We start from the raw sequence: 20046 nt of genomic DNA on the forward strand, positions 1-20046 counted from the left end.
TGTTCCATTGAAAATATGAAATCTACATTTGGATCTGAGTAGCCCAGGGACATATCCTGGGTTAATGACATAAGTGGCTATTTAGTTGTAATTAATTAGGTTAATCTGAAACCATCCATTTTACTCAGGACTGCAGTTTAAAGAGATAGGAGAAAGAAAGGCAGAACAGAAGAAAGGGAAGGAAAGATGGAAGGAAGGAAAGAAGGAAGGAAGGAAGGGAGAGAGGGAGGAAAGGAGGGAGGGAGGGAAGGAGGGGTGAATTAAGGTAGGTCTGAATTAAGACAAAAAATATATGAATAAATGGGAAAGAACTGCTTAAATCAATGTAATTACCCTTGTTTGCTTGAAATCTGTGTTATAGTTTGAAGTCTGTGCCATACCTACCTTGTTAAAAAAACACTAAATTTACCTATTTTGCTCATATTCATGTTTCTCATAAACTCTGACCAGAAATTACAAATTTTAAAGTTTTACCGCATTTCAGCAGTAAACTACGTGCATAACCTCAGAAATGGATTGATGTCTCTTGTTAATACATATTTTGTTCATCATATGCTGGGTAGGAGCTACATATTAGTATATATGCTCAAATTTTTATTGCATTTAACACACCAGAAGGGACATTATACAACTAATAAGAAGTGAAGTCCATGTTAAGTTACTTGATCAAATATGTTTCATGAAAACTGCCTAAGAACATCAAAACAATTAGTCAAACCCAAAATTCAATCTGAGTTAGCATTCATATTCAAAGATTTGAATTCAAAAGTAAGTTCAGAGACCAAATATTATATTTTGATTTGTTCTGAAGTGGCCATCTGCCCATATGAAAAAGATACTGCAACAGTTTGGCAGGCAGTTTAAAGAGCCAAAATAACTACTCTGTGCAGGTCAGGTTCACAGGCATCTGGGTGTTGACTTGGAAAGCACAAAAAGTAATAATCACAGCACGTGGTACTTTACCGAGTAGCCAGCCAAAAGTGTCTGTCTAAATAGGCAAAAATTTTAGCTGTCATAAGAATCCTTTGAGGAAACTTTATAAATACCTATCAAATTTCAAATATCGGTGGCCAACATTTTTAAAAACACAATAAAGATCTAATAAAATGTTATAGAAAAGTTATAATAATCCTGAGGTACCCATAATTTATATCCTGGCACATTTAAAAATGTTCCTTTTGTTTAAAAATGGGCTTCAAAGATATCAATAGTTTTATTTGTATATTTTATAAATATTTGTGTGTTAGTCAATAGTCTGATTTTTAATTGTTTAAAGCAAATCCAATGCCACAAAGAGCTACTTTAGTCATGCCTTGCAGGAGTTCAAGGGGAATACCCTCTATCTTCACCCCTCTGCCCCTCCCCTACCTTCAAGTCTTCTCCTCACAGGTCTCTGCCTGGGAACTGTGGACCTTTGCTGCTCCTTTTCTTGGAAGAGTGGCTGTTGAAAGGAGTTAAATATGGCTCTTGGGTAGTAAGTAAGTCTGGGTTGGAGGGCCATGAAGAAGGGTCAGCAAGAGGACAATCTCCCTTGGCGTCCGGAACTTGTAGAATAGCCTGCAATAGAGTGGACCACCAGCTGAGCTCCTTGAAGTGAGAGCTACAGGCTGGCAGGGAGAAGGGTGACCCCAGTGTCAACCAAGAAAAGTTAGATATGGCTGCACTTCAGAGAGCTCACCAACCAGGTGATGGTCACCAATAACAGCAGGAGGATGTTCCCAGTGCTGAAATTGAGTATGTCTGGCCTGGACCCGAACACCATGTGTTGTTTTATCTTGGATTTTGTGATGGAGAGCAACCACTTCTGGAAGTGTGTGAACAGAGAGTGGGTGCCTGGGGGGTCAGTCCAATTCATATGTGCATATTGAACTCCTTACATAAATAAAAGCTCTAAATTCATATAGTATGAGTTGAGGGTCTACAGGGGATGACTACCAGCCACGGCATTCTCAAGACTCGATGCATATCTGTCAAGGCTTACCAGAAAGAGATTACAGCTCTTAAAACTAAATAAAACTGATTTTCAAGGGCTTGCTGTGACGCAAAAAGAAGCAGGGACCACAAAGATAAGATGGAAGAACCCAGAGACAAACAGCAACCTGGGTATTACTAATGGAAGTAGCTTATCCCTGGACTCAGTTCCTTCTACCTTCTGTCAACCCCCATCCTCAGTTTGGAGGTCCTGTCTCACTTTTCTCCACCCATGGCTGTGAAAAATGCTCTATGCTGAGGAACCACAGTTCACACATCCCTGTCCCTGTCCTCAAAGCTGTGCCTAGGACTCCTCCCCACTTGGACAAGCTCATACTTAGCCCATACACTCATTGGAAAAATTCTCCAACCTATTCTGACAATTCATTTGCAAGTTGTCCATGATCTGATCCCATGAACTTAGCCCAGCCTCAGCATGTGTGTACATACTATCATGTTACTCCTGAGCACAACAGGACTGCATCAGTACCCCAACCTGTGGTCAGCTAGCAGAGCACCTTCACACCAGGGTCTCAGACAGCATAGCTACCTAATGGGCTGGGAGTTCAGACCTTCCCAGTGAACACTATCTTACCCAAATAATCTCAAGTCCCTTCTCCTCAGGATTCTCACTCTATAAGAACCATGTCGTGGCCACAGATATTCCTGACAGCCAATATCACACCTTGGCCTCATAACCTCATGGATATCCCTGTCACCACCTTCCATGTAAACCAAAGCCTTTTCTTAAAATATACACTATTTTTTTTATGTCTACCAGTTTTACTCAGGATTTGATCTAGGTACAAAATGACAGTCTCATAGGTCAAGAAAGAAAAAAATATCTTATTAACTTCACTTTAAAATATGAAAAGGAATATATGTCCTGTTGTTCATCGAAAAAATAACCCCACCCATCATCTGCAACACAAGTGTAGTCCTATGTTGTGTTTATATGCTACAGATGAATTTAAGTATGGAAACAAAACTCAGTTGGACTGTTAAATCACCATTACTTGATCATAATAAAATTTTGTTTGCTAAGATCCAGAAACTTATTTTTTTGTGTCTCTTACAGAATATAGAAGATTTGACACACTAGAATTAATAAACTCAATTCGTCTTATTTAGTGAAATAAAAAGCATACTTTCAATTGCATTCCTTGTTTCTTCAGAGTAGTTTTCAGGTCCCTTTTGTGACAGCTATCATACTTATAGTTAAGCTGTTAGGGACAAAATAATAAATTCATAGTTGAGGACAACAGATTTTAACTGCAATGGAAATTTCACTGTTCTGCCCAATAGAATGTGTTTATTTTGAGCATATGTAATTGCCTCTTGTATTGTTAAACATACAATGGCAATATTTTTCTTCTGAAAAAAATAGCCAAAGACAATGAGCAAAACATTTTCTGCATAATAAAGGCAATATGCAAAAAAAAAAAAAAAAAGAAAGAAACAACAACAGCAAAAAACTAAATACAGTTCTAAAAAGATCTAGTGAGAGGATTCAGTACTAGAAATTAGTGACAAACATAATCCACTAAAATTTTCAAAATTTACATAGCTCAAATTCTCGTCTTTTGCTAACTTACTGTGCATCTAGAAATATTTACTTTGGAAAATGTTGAGCAAACTTCTTTTGCCCAGAATGAAAAACTTTAAAGTTTAAGATGGATTACACAAAAGAACACATGCTTTCCTTTTCAAAGGAGAGTGATTTTTTTTTTTTTTTTTGGGCGGTACACAGGCCTCTCACTTTTGCAGCTTCTCCCGTTGTGGAGCACAGGCTTTGGACACGCAGGCTCAGTGGCCATGGCTCACGGGCCTAGCCACTCCACGGCATGTGGGATCTTCCCGGACTGTGGCACGAACCCGTGTTCCCTGCATCGGCAGGCGGACTCTCAACCACTGTGCCACCAGGGAAGCCCTAAAGGAAAGTGATCTTAAGAGCTTATAATTACTTAGTAAAGGTTTTCTGAAGATCAAATGCTTTTTAAATGCCCCTTTTTTGGTAATCTCTAAATTAATTGGAAGCATGTAAAATTGTTCTAAATTAATGATAAAAAATCAACTTCATATTTTTTAACTGACTCTTTAAGTTTTATATTAACAAATTGTAGTTCATGATATACCTTAAAATATTGTGATAAAGTATCCAGATTAAGTTCATCCAAAGAAGAGATAATGCATTTCTACATTTGTTTGTGATAATTGGAGCAAAGACTGTATTAAACTAAATAATGACACTTTGACAGTGTAAAGATGCAAATGTACATGAAAGTAATATTTTTCCAATGGTGAGAAGATGTATTTTATACTAGACCTGACTTAAGTCTTTTGCACAGAATATTTCTTTGTCTGGAAATGGCTTTCCCCACATAATCGCCTGGCTTACTCCTTCAATTTCATTCCTCACAGAGGCCACACCTGACCACTCCACATCAACTGCCCCAATGTACTATGAAAACTCTTGGTCTGTTAGATTTTTTTCATAACACGAATTTTTATCTACTATGTTTATTCTTTTATTTTCCAAATATTTTATTGATTGCCCCCTTGCCCCTGTCAGAATTCAAGTTCCTCAAGTGTAAGGACTCAAGTTTTTCTTGCTAGTTGATCAGTCCCCAAGACCTAGAATCATTTTTGGAAAATAGGAGCCCAGTACATATGTGTCAAAAAAACACTCAATAACCTAGGAGGAATTTCAGGAAAACTTTTGTTGTCATAATCACATAAAAATACATAATGTCTATAAAACAGCAATAACTAATTAGATGGGAAGAACAGGCTGGAATGAGAAAGGAATAATGAGGCAAAAATGGGTTTAGGTGAGATTAAAAAATACTGCTAAGAAAGTAAAAAACAAAATCTAAAAATTACAGCCACATTAGAGGCCCTAAGACAACAAGAAACATTAATATGATTATAAATGTCACAGCAATAATCCTTTTTTTGGTTAAATTCCTGAATCAAAAGCAAAGTATAAAGTCTGAGTTTTAAAGATGCAATAACTACATGTACACAGAGAGAAACAAATTACCCAAATGTTTGATAAAAATGTTAAAAAAAATTATATACAAAAACTATTTAAAAAGTGATGAAGAATGAAAGAAATGTCAATTGACATTTACAAATATACCAGTCTAAATTAGGGATATGATTAGTCTGAAACCATTGAGTGTTAGAAAAAAATGATAAGAAGGTAAAAAAGAAGTTAATAAGAAATCAATGATAGTATGAAAAAGGAAAAAATTTCAACATAACAAGAAGGTAATAGAAAAAGGAAATTGAGGTCATTTAACTACTAAACTGTAGACTGTTCTTTCTATGTAACTATGTTCTCACTCTATCCACTTTCTGTCTCCTATTTTTCCAACATACTTTGGACATTTTAAAATAAATTGCAACACACTTGAAAACAGATAAATTATAAGGGTTTACATCACATTTTCTTACCACAATGTTATAAAACTAGTAATTATAACAAAATGTGATAAAATATTTTGAAGTTAAAACACACATTTCTGAAAGTTTGTGTAAATAGGAAAATAAAAGCTGAGTTTTTAGATTTCTTATAAATATCAAAGTAAATTATGTACCTCAAAACTCAAGCACAGGGGAGGAGTCAAGATGGCAGTGTGGGAACACACAGAGTTAGCTTCTCCCCACAACTAGGGTGTCTGTCAGCCACTGGTAGGGGACTCTGACCCCCAAGGAGACAGGAGGAACCTCAGAGTGAACGAGTAGGGTGTAGGCAGACCAATGGGGGAGAAGTGGAGCCCAGACAGCATAGGCGTCCCTTGGGCTGGGGAGCATGCTGAGTTCCCAAGCCAATTCCCCCTCCCCTCAAAGCCCCATCCAGGCTGCCTGGGTCCTGGGGACATAGGAGGGAGGCTGGGGAGATCAGGAGTGGCAGAAAGGAGGGGCCATCCACGAGGATCAGGAGAGGAGCAGAGGGTGATTACCCTACTCACTTGGGCACAGGGAGCCTGCTGAGCTCCCAGGCTGGTCCCCTGCCCTCCAAGGCCCCCTTTTCCCCCTACCATATTGGTCCTGGGGACATAGGAGAGAGGCCTGGGAGATCAGAGAGGCAGGCAGGAGGGACCCTCCCAGACCCCAGACCAGAGGAGCAGGAGAGGAGAGGAGGGCATTTGCTCTGCCCCTGCTGGGTTCCCAGGTGAGGTCCCCTACCCTCTGAGACCAGGGGTGGGTGGCACGCCTGGGTTCCTACTGTTCCTTGAGTATAAGACCCATCCCCCACAGCCCTCAGGACATTTTCCAGCCTTGTGGGTCCTGAGCATCGGCCCCAACACCACCCAAACCTCACCCTTGCTTAGGTCTCGCTCTCCACAGTCAAGGCCTTCCCTCCCTCACCTTTTTTTTTTCCTTTTCCCTCTTCCTCTTTTTTACTATAGGGTACTGATGTACACTCCAGTTGTTGATTCATATATATTTTTATTTTTACATTCTTTCTAATAAGTCTGTTAGTTTCCTAGTCTAATTTTATTTTTACTTTGTTACTCTTCTTTTTTTTTCTCTTTTTTTTTTGCTGCCCCACATGGCTTGTGGGATCTTGATTCATGACCTCGGGGTCGGGCGGAAGCTCTTGCAATGGGAGCTCCGAGTCTGAACCACTGGACTAACAGAGAACCTCAGACTCCAGGGAATATTCTTCAGAGTGAGGTCTCCCAGAGGTCCTCATCTCAGCACAAAGACCATCTCTACTCAATAGTCTACAAACTCTAGTGTTGGAAGCCTTGGGCCAAACAACCAGTAAAACAGGAACACAACCTACTCATTAAAAAAAAAAAAAATGAGTTGGCAAAAAAATATGTCACAGTTGAAGGAGCAAGGTAAAAACCTACAAGACCAAGTAAATGAAAAGGAAATAGGCAATCTACCTGAAAAAGAATTCAGAGTAATGATAGCAAAGATGATTCAGAATCTCAGAAATAGAATGGAAGCACGGATTGAGAAAATACAAGAAGTGTTTAACAAAGACCTAGAAGAACTAAAGAACAAACAGAGATGAACAACACAATAACTGAAATGAAAAATACACTAGAAGGAATCAGTAAAAGAATAGCGGAAGCAGAAGAACGAATAAGTGAGCTGGAAGGCAAAATGGTGGAAATAACTGCTGAGGAGAAAAATAAAGAAAAAAAGAATGAAAAGAATTGAAGACAATCTCAGAGGCCACTGGGACAATACTAAATGCACCAACATTCAAATTATAGGCGTCCCAGAAGAAGAGAAAAACAAATGGTCTGAGAAAATATTTGAAGAGATTATAGTGGAAAACTTCCTTAACATGGGAAAAGAAAGAGTCACCCAAATCCGGGAAGCACAGAGAGTCCCAATACAGGATAAAACCTAGGAAAAATACACCAGTACACATATTCATCAAATTAACAAAAATTAAATGCAAAGAAAAATATTAAAAACAGCAAGAGAAAAACAAAAAAATAATATACAAAGAAATTCCCATAAGGGTATCAGCTGATTTTTCAGTGGAAACCCTGCAAGCTAGAAGGGAGTGGCAGGATATACTTAAAGTGATGAAAGAAAAAAACGTACAACCAAGATTACTGTACCCAGCAAGGATTTAATTCAGGTTTGATGGAAAAGTCAAAAACTTTTCAGACAAACCAAAGCTAAGAGAATTCAGCACCATGAAAACAGTTTACAACAAATGCTAAAGAAACTTCCCTAAGCAGGAAACACAAAGAGAAGAAAAAGACCCACAAAAACAAACCGAAAACAATTAAGAAAATGGTAATAGGAACATACATATCGATAATAACCTTGAAAGTAAATAAACTAAATGCCGCAACCAAATGACACAGACTGGCTGAATGGATACAAAAAAAGACCCATATATATGCTGTCTACAAGAGACCTAATTCAGTCCTAGAGACACATACAGACTGAAAGTGAAGGGATGGAAATATATATTCCATGCAAATGGAAATCAAAAGAAAGCTGGAGTAGCAATACTTGTATCAGATAAAATAGACTTTAAAATAAAGACTTTTACAAGAGATAAGGAGGGACATTACATAATAATCAAAGGATCAGTCCAAAAAGAAGATATAACAATTATAAATGTTTATGCACCCAACATAGGAGCACTTCAATACATAAGGCAAATGCTAACAACCATGAAAGGAAAAATTGACAGTAACAAAAGAATAGTAGGGGACTTTAACACCTCACTTACACCAATGGACAGATTATCCAGACAGAAAATTAATAAGGAAACACAAACTTTAAATGACATAATAGACCACATAGATCTAATTGATATTTATAGAACATTCTACCCAAGAGTGATGGAATACACTTTATTCTCAAGTACTCATGGAACATTCTCCAGGATAGCTCACATCTTGGGTCACAAATCAAGCCTCGGTAAATTTAAGAAAATTGAAACCTATTAAGCATTTTTTCTGACCACAACACTATGAGATTGGAAATCAATTACAGGAAAAAACCTGTAAAAAACACAAAAAAACATGGAAGTTAAACAGTGCGCTCCTAAATAACCAAGAGATCACTGAAGAAATCAAAGAAGAAATAAAAAATACATAGAAACAAATGACAATGAAAACACAATGACCCAAAACCTACGCATCACAGCAAAAGCAGTTCTAAGAGGGAAGTTTACAGCAATTCAATCTCACCTCAAGAAACAAGAAAAATCTCACATAAACAATCTAATGTTACTTTTAAGACAACTAAAGAAAGAAAACCCAAAGTCAGAGGAAGGAAAGAAATCATAAAGATCAGAGCAGAAATAAATGAAATAGAAATGAAGAAAACAATAGCAAAGATCAATAAAACTAAAAGCTGGTTCTTTGAGAAGATAAACAAAATCGATAAACCCTTAGACAGAATCATCAAGAAAAAGAAGGAGAGGACACAAATCAATAAAATTAGAAATGAAAAAGGAGAAATCACAACAGACACTGCAGAAATACAAAGGATTATAAGAGACTACTACAAACAACCATATGCCAATAAAATGGACAACCATGAAGAAATGGACAAATTCTTTGAAAGGGACAATTTTCCAAGACTGAACCAGGAAGAATTAGAAAATATGAACAGACCTATCACAAGTAATGAAATTGAAACCATAATTAAAAATCTTCCAACAAAAAAATGTCCAGGACAAGATGGCTTCTCACGCGAATTCTATCAAACATTTAGAGAAGAGCACATTTAGAGAAGAGCAAACACCAATCCTTCTCAAACTCTTCTAAAAAATTGCTGAGGGAGAAACACTCCCAAATTCATTATACAAAGCCACCAACACCCTGATACCAAAACCAGAAAAAGGTATCACAAAAAATGAAAACTACAGGCCAATATCACTGATGAACAGAGATGTAAAAATCCTGAACAAAACACTAGCAAACAGAATCCAACAGCACATTAAAAGGATCACACACCATGATCAAGTGGAATTTATCCCAGGGATGCAAGGATTCTTCAATATATGCAAATCAATCAATGTGATACACCACATTAACAATTTAAGGAATAAAAACAATATGATCATCTCAGTAGATGCAGAAAAAACTACTGACAAAATTCAACACCAATTTATTATAAAAACCCTCAGGAAAGTGGGCATAGAGGGAACCTACCTCAACATAATAAAGTCCATATATGACAAACCCACAGCAAGCATCATACTCAATGGTGAAAAACTGAAAGCATTTCCACTAGGATCAAGAACAAGAGAAGGATGTCCACTCTCGCCACTCTTATTCAACATAGTTTTGCAAGTCTTAGCCATGGCAATCAGAGAAAAAAAAGAAATAAAAGGAATACAAATTGGAAAAATAAGGATTCAAACCATCACTATTTGCTGATGACATGATGCTATACATAGAAAATCCTAAAGATACCACCAGGAAACTACTAGAACTAATCAATGAGTTTGATAAAGTTGCAGGATACAAAATTAATGCACAGAAATCTCTGGCATTCCTACACACCACCAACAAAAAATCAGAAAGAGAAATTAAGGAAACACTCCCATTTACCATTGCAGCAAAAAGAATAAAATACCTAGGAATAAACCTGCCTAAGGAGGCAAAAGACTTGTACTCAGAAAACTATAAAACACTGATGAAAGAAACCAAAGATGACAAAAAACAGATGGAGAAATATACCATGTTCTTGGATTGGAAGAATCAATATTGTGAAAATGACTATATAGCCTAAAGCAATCTACAGATTCAGTGTAATCCCTATCAAACTACCAATGGCATTCTTCACAGAAATGGAACAAAAAATCTTACAATTCATATGGAAACACAAAAGATCCTGAATAGCCAAAGCAATCTTGAGAAAAAAAAAATGGAGTTGGAGGAATTAGCCTCCCCGACTTCAAACTATACCACAAAGCTACAGTAATCAAGACAGCAAGGTACTGGAACAAAAACAAATATAGATCAATGGTACAGGACAGAATGACCAGAGATAAATCCATGCACATATGGACACCTGTTTTATGACAAAGGAGGCAAGAACATACAATGGAGAAAAGACACCCTCTTCAAAAAGTGGTGCTGGGAAAACTGGAGAACTACATGTAAAAGAATGAAATTAGAACACTACCTAACACCATACACAAAAATAAACTCCAAATAGATTAATGACTTAAATGTAAGACCAGACACTATAAAACTTTTGGAGGAAAACATAGGAAAAACACTCTGACATAAACCACAGGAAGAACTTTTTTGACCCACCTCCTAGTGTAACAGAAATAAAAACAAAAATAAACAAATGGGACTTAATTAAACTTAAAAGCTTTTGCACAACAAAGGAAACCATAAACAAGACAAAAAGACAACCCTCTGAATGGGAGAAAATATTTGCAAATAAAACAACAAAGGATTAATCTCCAAAATATACAAATAGCTCATGCAGCTCAATATCAAACAAACAAACAATTCAGTTAAAAAGTGGGCAGAAGACCTAAATAGACATTTCACCAAGGAAGACATACAGTTGGCCAAAAGGCACATGAAAAGATGCTCAACATCACTAATTATTAGAGAAATGCAAATCAAAACTACAATGAGGTATCACCTCACGCCAGTCAGAATGGCCATTATCAAAAAATCTAGAAACAATAAATGCTGGAAAGGGTGTGGTGAAAAGGGAGCCCTCCTGCACTGTTGGTGGGAATGTAAATTGATCCAACCACTATGGAAAACAATATGGAGGGTCCTTAAAGAACTAAAAAAAGAACTACCATATGACCTAGCAACCCCACTACTGGGCATATACTCTGAGAGAACCATAATTCAAAAAGAGACATGCACCCCAATGTTCATTGCAGCACTATTTACAATAACCAGGACATGGAACCAACCTAAGTGTCCATCGACAGAGGAATGGATAAAGAAGATGTGGCACATATATACAATGGAATATTACTCAGCCATAAAAAGGAACTAAACTGAGTTATTTGTAGTGAGGTGGGTGGACCTAGAGTCTGTCATACAGAGTGAAGTATGTCACCATATGTTAATGCATATATATGGAATCTAAAAAAAATGGTACTGATGAACCTAGTTGCAGGGCAGGAATAAAGAGGTAGACATAGAAAATGGACTTGATGACATGGGGTGGGAGGGGGAAGCTGGGGCAAAGTGAGAGTAGCATTGATGTATATACACTCCCGAATGTAAAATAGTTGGCTGGTGGGAAGAAGCAGCATAGCACAGGGAGATCAGCTCGGTGCTTTGAGGTGACCTAGAAGGGTGGGATAGGGAGGATGGGAGGGAGGCTTAAGAGGGAGGGGATATGGGGACATGTGTATGCATACGGCTGATTTGCTTTGTTGTGCAACAGAAACTAATATGGTATTGTGAAGCAATTATACTCCAATAGAGATGTACTAAAAAAAAATGGTATCAATAGAAAAAAAACCCTCAAGCATAAGGACAGTTTGAAAAACTGCAGTATTTACAAAAGCTGAAGATACACAGTTCCAAAGATAATCAGCTCCACTCCTATATATATACCTAAACCCAACAGGAGTGCATTCATAAGTTCACTGAAAGGCATGCACTAGAATATTCATTATAGCATTATTTGTAAGCCCAAACTGGGTGCTACCCACATAAATATCCACTCATAGGAGAAGCCGTAAAAATTGTGGAATACTCACACAATGGGAATTGATCGTCTATAATGTGCATAATGCATAATTTATCAATACTAAGTACAAAAAAAGACAGGACGAATCTCTGGTTTTAGAAGTCATGAGAGCAGTTAAGTGGAACAATTTTTACTGAGATGAGAATGTGCTAGGTTATTGGTATTCTGTTTTTGATCTGAGTCTGACTAAGCAGGTATCTTCTGACATGTGAAATCAATCCATTGAGCTGAACTCTTTTGATGTGGTTACTAGTCTTTACCGATACTATGTTCAATAAACACTTAAAAGTACATAGAAATTAAAAATATCATTCCCATTATATTTTTATTTATTAATTCATTAAAATAAGTAGAAACACATTTTAATCATGACATGCTTTGCAAAACAAAAGAAAAAAAAGACCCCTAACTTTCAAAGACTTTTATGATCACTCAAGAAAGCAAAATTACAGAGACAAAGAAGCATCAGGAAATCAGTAAGGAAAAATAAATGACAAATTTTAAAAAATGATTTAAACATCAGGAAGTGTTATTTATACTGGTTCTGTGGGCTCCATGACTATGAATTCTTCTGTGAAGTGGATGAAGACTCCATCCAGGGCAAATTTAATCTCAGTCAACTCAATGAGCAGGTGTCTCACTGTAGACAAGCTCTAGACATGATCTTGGACCTGGAGCCTGATGAAGAGCTGGAAGACAACCCCAACCAGAGAACCCTGATTAAGCAGTCAGCCAAGATGCTGTATGGGTTCACCCGGACCACCTATATCCTCACAAACCATGGCACCACCCAGATGTTGGAAAAGTACCAGCAGGGAGAATTCGGCTACTGCCCCACGTGCACTGTGAGAACAAGCCAATGCTTTCCAATAGCCTTTCTGACACCCCAGGTGAGGCCCTGGTGAAGCTCTACTGCCCCAAGTGCATGGACAATTCCACACCTAAGACACCATCGAGGCAGCACCACACAGAAGGCCCCTACTTGGGTACCAGTTTCCCTCACATTGCTCTTCATGGTGCATGCTGAATGCCGGCCCAAGCAGCCCACTAACCAGTTTATGTCCAAAGTGTACAGTTGCAAGATCCATCCACTGTCCTACCAGGTGCAGTTCCAAGCTGCCAGCAACTTTGAGTCTGTCAAGACCGTTCACTTATTACCAACCCCACCTGTCACTCTGTCTTTGACAGTTCCAGTCCTCCCCTGCCACCTTTAAGGAAATCTCTATGGTTTATATTTTAAATTAGAAGAGTCATTATTGTGGTGTGAATATGAAATAAAGTAGAAAAAAGGCAAAAGTAAGCATTTACTCAAAATTTATATAAAATCTTGCCAGATCTCTTCAGGAAAAATATTTTAGAGCTTGATGACTCCTAATATAAATGTTGTAAAATCATAAGGTATTTTGAAAATAATTCTATGGTAATTTATTTAATTACTAAATAAAATTCATTATTTATATTAAGATACATTAGCATCATTGATTAATGTATGAGAAGAATACTGAATAGTACCATAATAATGAAGAAATTTTTAAAAAGATCTGCAAGAACTACCATGTTGAAAGGTACAAAAATCACAGGTCTTTAGAAAGGAAATTTTCATATACCTAAAATCAACTAATTCTCATATTATTTAAATAGTTCTGGGCTATAAGTTGAAATGGACTTTGCTGTGTCAAACCACAGACTGACTCGCATTATTTTAAAAAAAGCAAATCTCAAATATCACTAGTAAATAGCAATTAAATCTTAAGAGAGAATATATTTTTATACTTGGTAAAATAAATTCAATGTTTAATAAAATTCAAAGAAAGCATAAGTACCAACAGACGTATCTAAACATGACAAGAATGTGTATCTCAATCCACCTATATTTCAAAATGTTCTGGAAATTAATTTAATAGATTTATGATTATAAATGTGAAAAGAAGCTAAAATTTAAGTATATGATCTAGCAACTACTATAATGTACTATAAAACCTTTTATTTTGCCCTTGGAATAGAGAGTCAAGTCAAAAATAATGAATAATCCAATGAAATCAGAGTGTATACAAAATTTATGAACATCAGTGGGGAGAGATTGGATGACACATTAAATTGAGAATTGGCTAATTATGTCAAGTTGGGTTGATATAAAACATCTCTTAGTTGGAGAACTGAAATTCCAATCCCATCTCAGTGGAAAAAATCAAGATGCCTATTTGGAGAGTGTTCTTAGCCATCAAAATCTAGTTAGGCTAATTCAATGACTAATGATAACACCATACTTCTATGTGAGTGACAACAAATATAGACATTGTAATATTCATATTCTTCTCAGTATATTATTTTGTTAAGCACTGCATGTTGTTCTAGTTTTTTTTTTCATATTATAAGTGTTAGTTTTTGTTAATTTGATCTTTCTACACCTATCTATCCTTGAGGTGCTTGGATTTATCCTGTAGATACTGTGTTGGAATCATGTTAGCCACCTCAGGGTCAGATATTATGAAACATTTTTGTAATCCACAATGGAGACTTTGTAACAAGCTACAGCAGTGGGGAGAAGCAATTTATTTAAGTATAAGGTATAAATGAGGCAGCAAAATAATAACATTAAAATTCAAACAAGACCCTTTCAAATAGGCATATTTGTTGAAAATATTTAATCTAAGAGGCAAGTAGACAGACGAGTAAGGACAAGGAGCAGAAAACTATGGTGTCTTGGAAAACCATTTCCATGTGAAAACTGAATACTGTCAGCACCAAGTTCTTTCATGTAGTCTTGAATTCAACTGTAATTGAAGCACAGATCATAAATGAGAAAGGTTTTTCAATCTGACACCCTTAGAGGAAAAAAGTGACAAATGTAATTTTCAGATTGCAAAGCATTAGTTTATCATTGCACTTTGTTGTGAAGATATAGAGCAAAGTTGGAGAATATTTATATACCACATCCTAATGACACATGGAATAAGAAAGTTGAGCTCATCATTCTGAAACTTAATATCTCTTTTGTTTACTAAAAAAAGCAAAAAGCAAAACTGTGATAATCGATATTTTTCACTTATATCTAGGGATAGTTATATTAAGCATGGTGTTTGTAATAAGAAGCTGCTGTTGCTCAAATGGATATTGCAACATATTTTTCTTGTCTACTCAAATTTATAATCTACGTTAAACAGAATATTTAGCTTACCAACTTACTCTAATTATCCATACGTGTACCCCAGTTACCATGTTTTAATTAATGTGAACATTATATAAATTATATAAATCATCTTGAGTTATGAAAAACTTTTAAAACTATCTTTCTAGCATATTGTTAAGATAAAATTAAAATTTTATTTACAGTCAATTCACTTAAAAACATTTTATCTGAAGCTTTTGGGTGGAAAGAAAAAGTGTTTACCGTTACCTGTACCCTCAGAAGGATTGACTGAGTCTCTTAGTATCAAATAACATATACATAAAGTATGAGATAACTTGTTTCTTAATCATATGCATTAGGAAGTATATACTGCCTTGTTAAATAAGGGTTTGAAAACTCTTATTCTGATGCTTTCTAGTTTCATAATCTTGAGAAAACATACCTAATCTGTATTAAACTCAATTTATTAATCTGTGACGTTGACAAACATTGAGTGACTCCTCATAGATTAATTGAAGAGATTAAATAACATAAGCCACATAAAGTATACTACTATACATAGAAAATGATCAAAGTGTATTGACTATTACTGATATTAATTTAATGTAAGTAAGTGTATTTGGTAATTCCACCCAAACAATCTCTCTATCGTGCTCCTGGCTTCTGGGATATTATGGAGCTATTTTCACTAAAGATGGGAGATGATTTCACTTCAAATACAGCATATTTCTTTCAAACATATCTTCGATCCTGTTTCTATTTAGCATCCTTTGAAGTACAAATAAATTTCCAAAGGGAGCCAACCCTCTTTTGCTGAATGTTGTAAACAGATTTTTTTTCTTATTTATTTATTTTTTTTTTGTAAACAGATTTTAATCTCAGTACCTGACAGGACAACACAGCTCTTCTCTTCAGCACACCATGTATTTGTCACTCTACTCAGTGTATCCAGTTTTCTGTGCACTGTAGATCAGTAGCTTTATCTCCATCTCCAGGCATATTTATTTCTGCACTTTTTGTATCACCAAATAATCCTAAGTATACATTGATTGTTTCCTGAATTTTATATTTCAAAGGCACTAGTTATTGATTGGACAGCTCCAGAAACCTAGATTTGTGCCCTTGTCTCCAGTCCCCATTCAGGGACAGCTAGAGCAGTGGCCCATATGCATTCTTCTCAAAAGCCTAATTGCTTCAGGTGACTATCCCTACTATTTTCTGAAACCTCTGAGACTGAATTCAGAGAGTTGAATTCCGTTCTTTTTTGACATGTTCTAACTACATTCATGGAAGGAAACTTGTACACATTTTCAATTTTAAAAATTACCTAAAATAGTAAGACTTTAACTCCCCCTGGATGCCATGCCTCACAATCATGGTTGTTTCTTTGGGACATCAGTCTGGGCAGGAATCTCCTCCTCCTTCTTTGTCAGGAGGTGAAGTCATATCTTTGTGCCTGCATTTGTTCAGTTTCTCCACACTAAGTTTGGAAAGGCTGTTTTGATTATTTTACAATCCTGACATTCAATTGTGATCATGACTGACTTATTGTAACAAAAACTATTAAGAATCCAGGAATAAATCCAGGAAAAAAACATCTGTTCTCAGAAGGACAAAACATGCCACACTTGAAAGGAAAATTGTTTTTAGTAGACCTATTCAATTTTTCTGAAAGGATGCAATTCACATGTAGACTAGAAACACACATTGTACATATTTTACTGCATTGTGTAAGGAAACAAAAACACAGGTAAATGAAAGTAAAATTTCCTTCAGAGTTTTGCAATTCACTAAAATAGCACTATAAAATTTCTGTGCAAAAGAAGATAATAGGTCTGTTGTTGGTTTCAAAACAGTTCTAGTAGGGTAAAAGTATCTTGAACTGTCAACAAATGTGGCATCCATCTTATCTATTAATGGTCTTGGGAAGACCGTTTTCAAAATGCAGAAGTTTAAAACTGAAATTCACTTCATGGGGTTAGAGCTTTTAATGGACTGTCACTGATAAGGAAATGATGGAGAGCACAATGTTTCTGCAATCTCATTAGCTGGATGTGTTGTGTGAAGTTGAATTTCCCCATCTCCAGAATACGAACATATACTACCAGTGAGGAGAGAAGAAAAGCAATTCAAAGTTCTATATTTAACTTTTATTCTTTTGAATACAGCATTAAAATAACAATTTCCATGGCATTGTATTTTTCTTAGTTCTTTAGTGGGCAATAAAAATAAATCTCATATTATTTTAGCGTAATATCATCCTTCCAAAGGAAATCTATTTTGAAATGACATCTCATGTGGTCAGAGAACTTCCCTTAGTTCATATAAAGTTGGCAACTACACTGTTTTCTTCATTAGAAAGAGACAAGATAATATATTCAATCATCAGTGTCACGGGGCATGCTTCACGAGTATTTGCTTAAAACTTTTAATGCTGTGCAAATGTGACATTTAAGAAATATTTATTTAGAGTAAGCCAAATAAATTTGTTGACTCATTCATGATGCCCATGGAATATGATTTTCTATTGATCATTTATATTAAAATGTCAATGTGTAAAACTAGATCTCAAAATGCAGGAATATCTGTATATGAATGCAAACTATGTCAATCATGTAGAATTGGTTGACAGGTACACAGATGTTTGGCATACTGCAGCTTAATTGACAAAATTTCCCTATAAAAATAATGGTTTTCTCTTGTTAATGTAGCCTTTTCTTTCCAATTTAATGGAGAAAGTCTATGAATTAAGGCATTCAAATTTTTTTAATATTTATAATTTCAACTTAAATATATTTAGATAGAAATATATAATGAAAGCAAAACAAAGAAACACAATTTTAGTCCCAGTTCTGCCACCTTCTTATTTATTTATCCCAGGCAAATCACTCAGTCTCTCTGAGTTCCCATGTATTGATACTTTTGTGTCTAGTAACTAGATAATTGTCAAAGACACTTATAATTTTATGATAACTTTATAAAGACCAGAAACGGGGTAGAGTGATCTCAAAAATACATTAAATATATGCAGCAGTGAATAAGAATTCTGTTTTCCTCTATGAAGATGGTTGCTACAAATGTGCAATGTTTCAGGTGGGAGAAAAATGTGTCTTCTGACATCTGCAGCAGTATTTCCATGTAAACCAGGAAAAAAGAATGACTTCAAAGGACATAATGATAACTAAGATGTATGGAACACTTTCTATCACTGATAGCTTTAAAGATTTCCTTACAAAATCCTCATAGTGAGCCTCTGAAGTTGATCCCAAAATGACCATTATTTTCTAGATGAGGAACCTGGGACTCAAGAGATTTGGGTAAGACACACAAGGTGAAGTAGCTAGCAACATCAGAACTGGATTCAGAATATGAGAGTCTGGCTATAGACGTGATATAATTTAACCATGCTTACAGCAACAATTTTGAAAAAACGTGAGAATTCGTTCAGAGATTTGGAAGAGATATGGAAAGAGACCATCTATTTTAGGCAAAAAATGTATTGAAAGCAATATCCCTTTGTTTCAAAAAATACCTGTATTGCTGTAATTTAAAAATAACCTTTTAAATACTCTTCCCCTTTATCAACTGAGAACAATTATTTGATTATTGGGAAATATATAAACAATCATATTAGCCAAATGATTAGAGTTGCTTGGTCTTCAACCAATGGCTTTTGGAAGGAAATACATTTTTCTCTTGATGCTCCTCAAGGAAAAATTGACATAAGAAATAATTGTCACTTAAATATTTTCTAAATGCTTTTAAGAACTTTGATTAAAATTGGGGAGGGGCAAGACCAAGGTCAAGTACATAATGCTTTTTCATTTAACAAGGAGGAACTTCCTGACTTATTTGATTCAGCTCACAAGGACTTTTTTTTGTTAACATCAACACTCAAAAATTTAGAGAGCTCACATTAAAATATGAATTTCTTTCTTTTCCACAAACACTGGAATATCTGCCAAACCTGGTTCTGAATTCCAATGTGGCAATGATCCATGGTTGCTGGGTAGCAGCTGCCACCTTTAGGCGGGCCATGCACTTTGCAATGCTTCCAACCACCCGGGGCCTGCTTCACTCAATTACATTTCCAATCTGGCATTAAAAAAAAGAATATTCAGTGCTTTACAGTCTCCTTCTTAATGCCACCATTTAATACTTTTTTTTTCCTTCCCAATACTCATTAGGGTCTTGTGAAATGCCCTGAGTCCAAAGCAGTGAATAATTTTTGTTACCAGTGGAAAGAAGGATGGATTAATTTGATTAATTTCCTCTGAATGCTTTGAAGTAAGGCATCAAAGAATCACTGTTTACCTCTTGAAATGTTCAGATTTGATTCTATAGTAAAGAAAATGTGATTCAACTTTCATCCAAAGGACAATTGGAGAGCTTTGGAACTTTGTTTAACATAGTCCATTTTATTCTTTTCTTAAAAGGTATGCATTTAGCATTAATATTATTTACCCCCTGGCATGTATCAGTAAAAATAGTTTCCCTTTAATATGATTTTTAAGTGTAGATTTATAATTAAAATACATTTGCACTGTAAAAGAAGCTTTTGTCCAAGGAAAATAAAATTTGAAACTATTTTAACATACTCAAATTTGTGCTTTCAGAAAACTTCCTGAATTATTGCATTACAATTAGTTGCTATGAAATCATCTAGTCCTTGCTGTTCTGAAAAGAACCTTGCATAGTAGCCCTATAATTATATGTGCATTATCTGAGTGAATTGAGAACAATAAAAGTAATAAATT

General features: G+C 35.7%; 1 protein-coding gene and 1 pseudogene across 2 annotated transcripts in view; one reads left to right on the forward strand and one right to left on the reverse strand.

Moving 5' to 3' along the window:
• Nucleotides 1-20046, reverse strand: part of LOC307193824 (uncharacterized protein) — a 168437-nt gene that overhangs the window by 18010 nt on the left and 130381 nt on the right. The window lies entirely within an intron of this gene.
• LOC307194410 (casein kinase II subunit beta-like) lies at nucleotides 1689-13373 on the forward strand (annotated as a pseudogene). Its single transcript has 2 exons — nucleotides 1689-1840; nucleotides 12683-13373. The product of its transcript is annotated as a casein kinase II subunit beta-like (transcript).

This window comes from Stenella coeruleoalba (genome assembly GCF_951394435.1).
Source record: "Stenella coeruleoalba genome assembly, chromosome: 11".
NCBI lineage: Eukaryota > Metazoa > Chordata > Mammalia > Artiodactyla > Delphinidae > Stenella > Stenella coeruleoalba.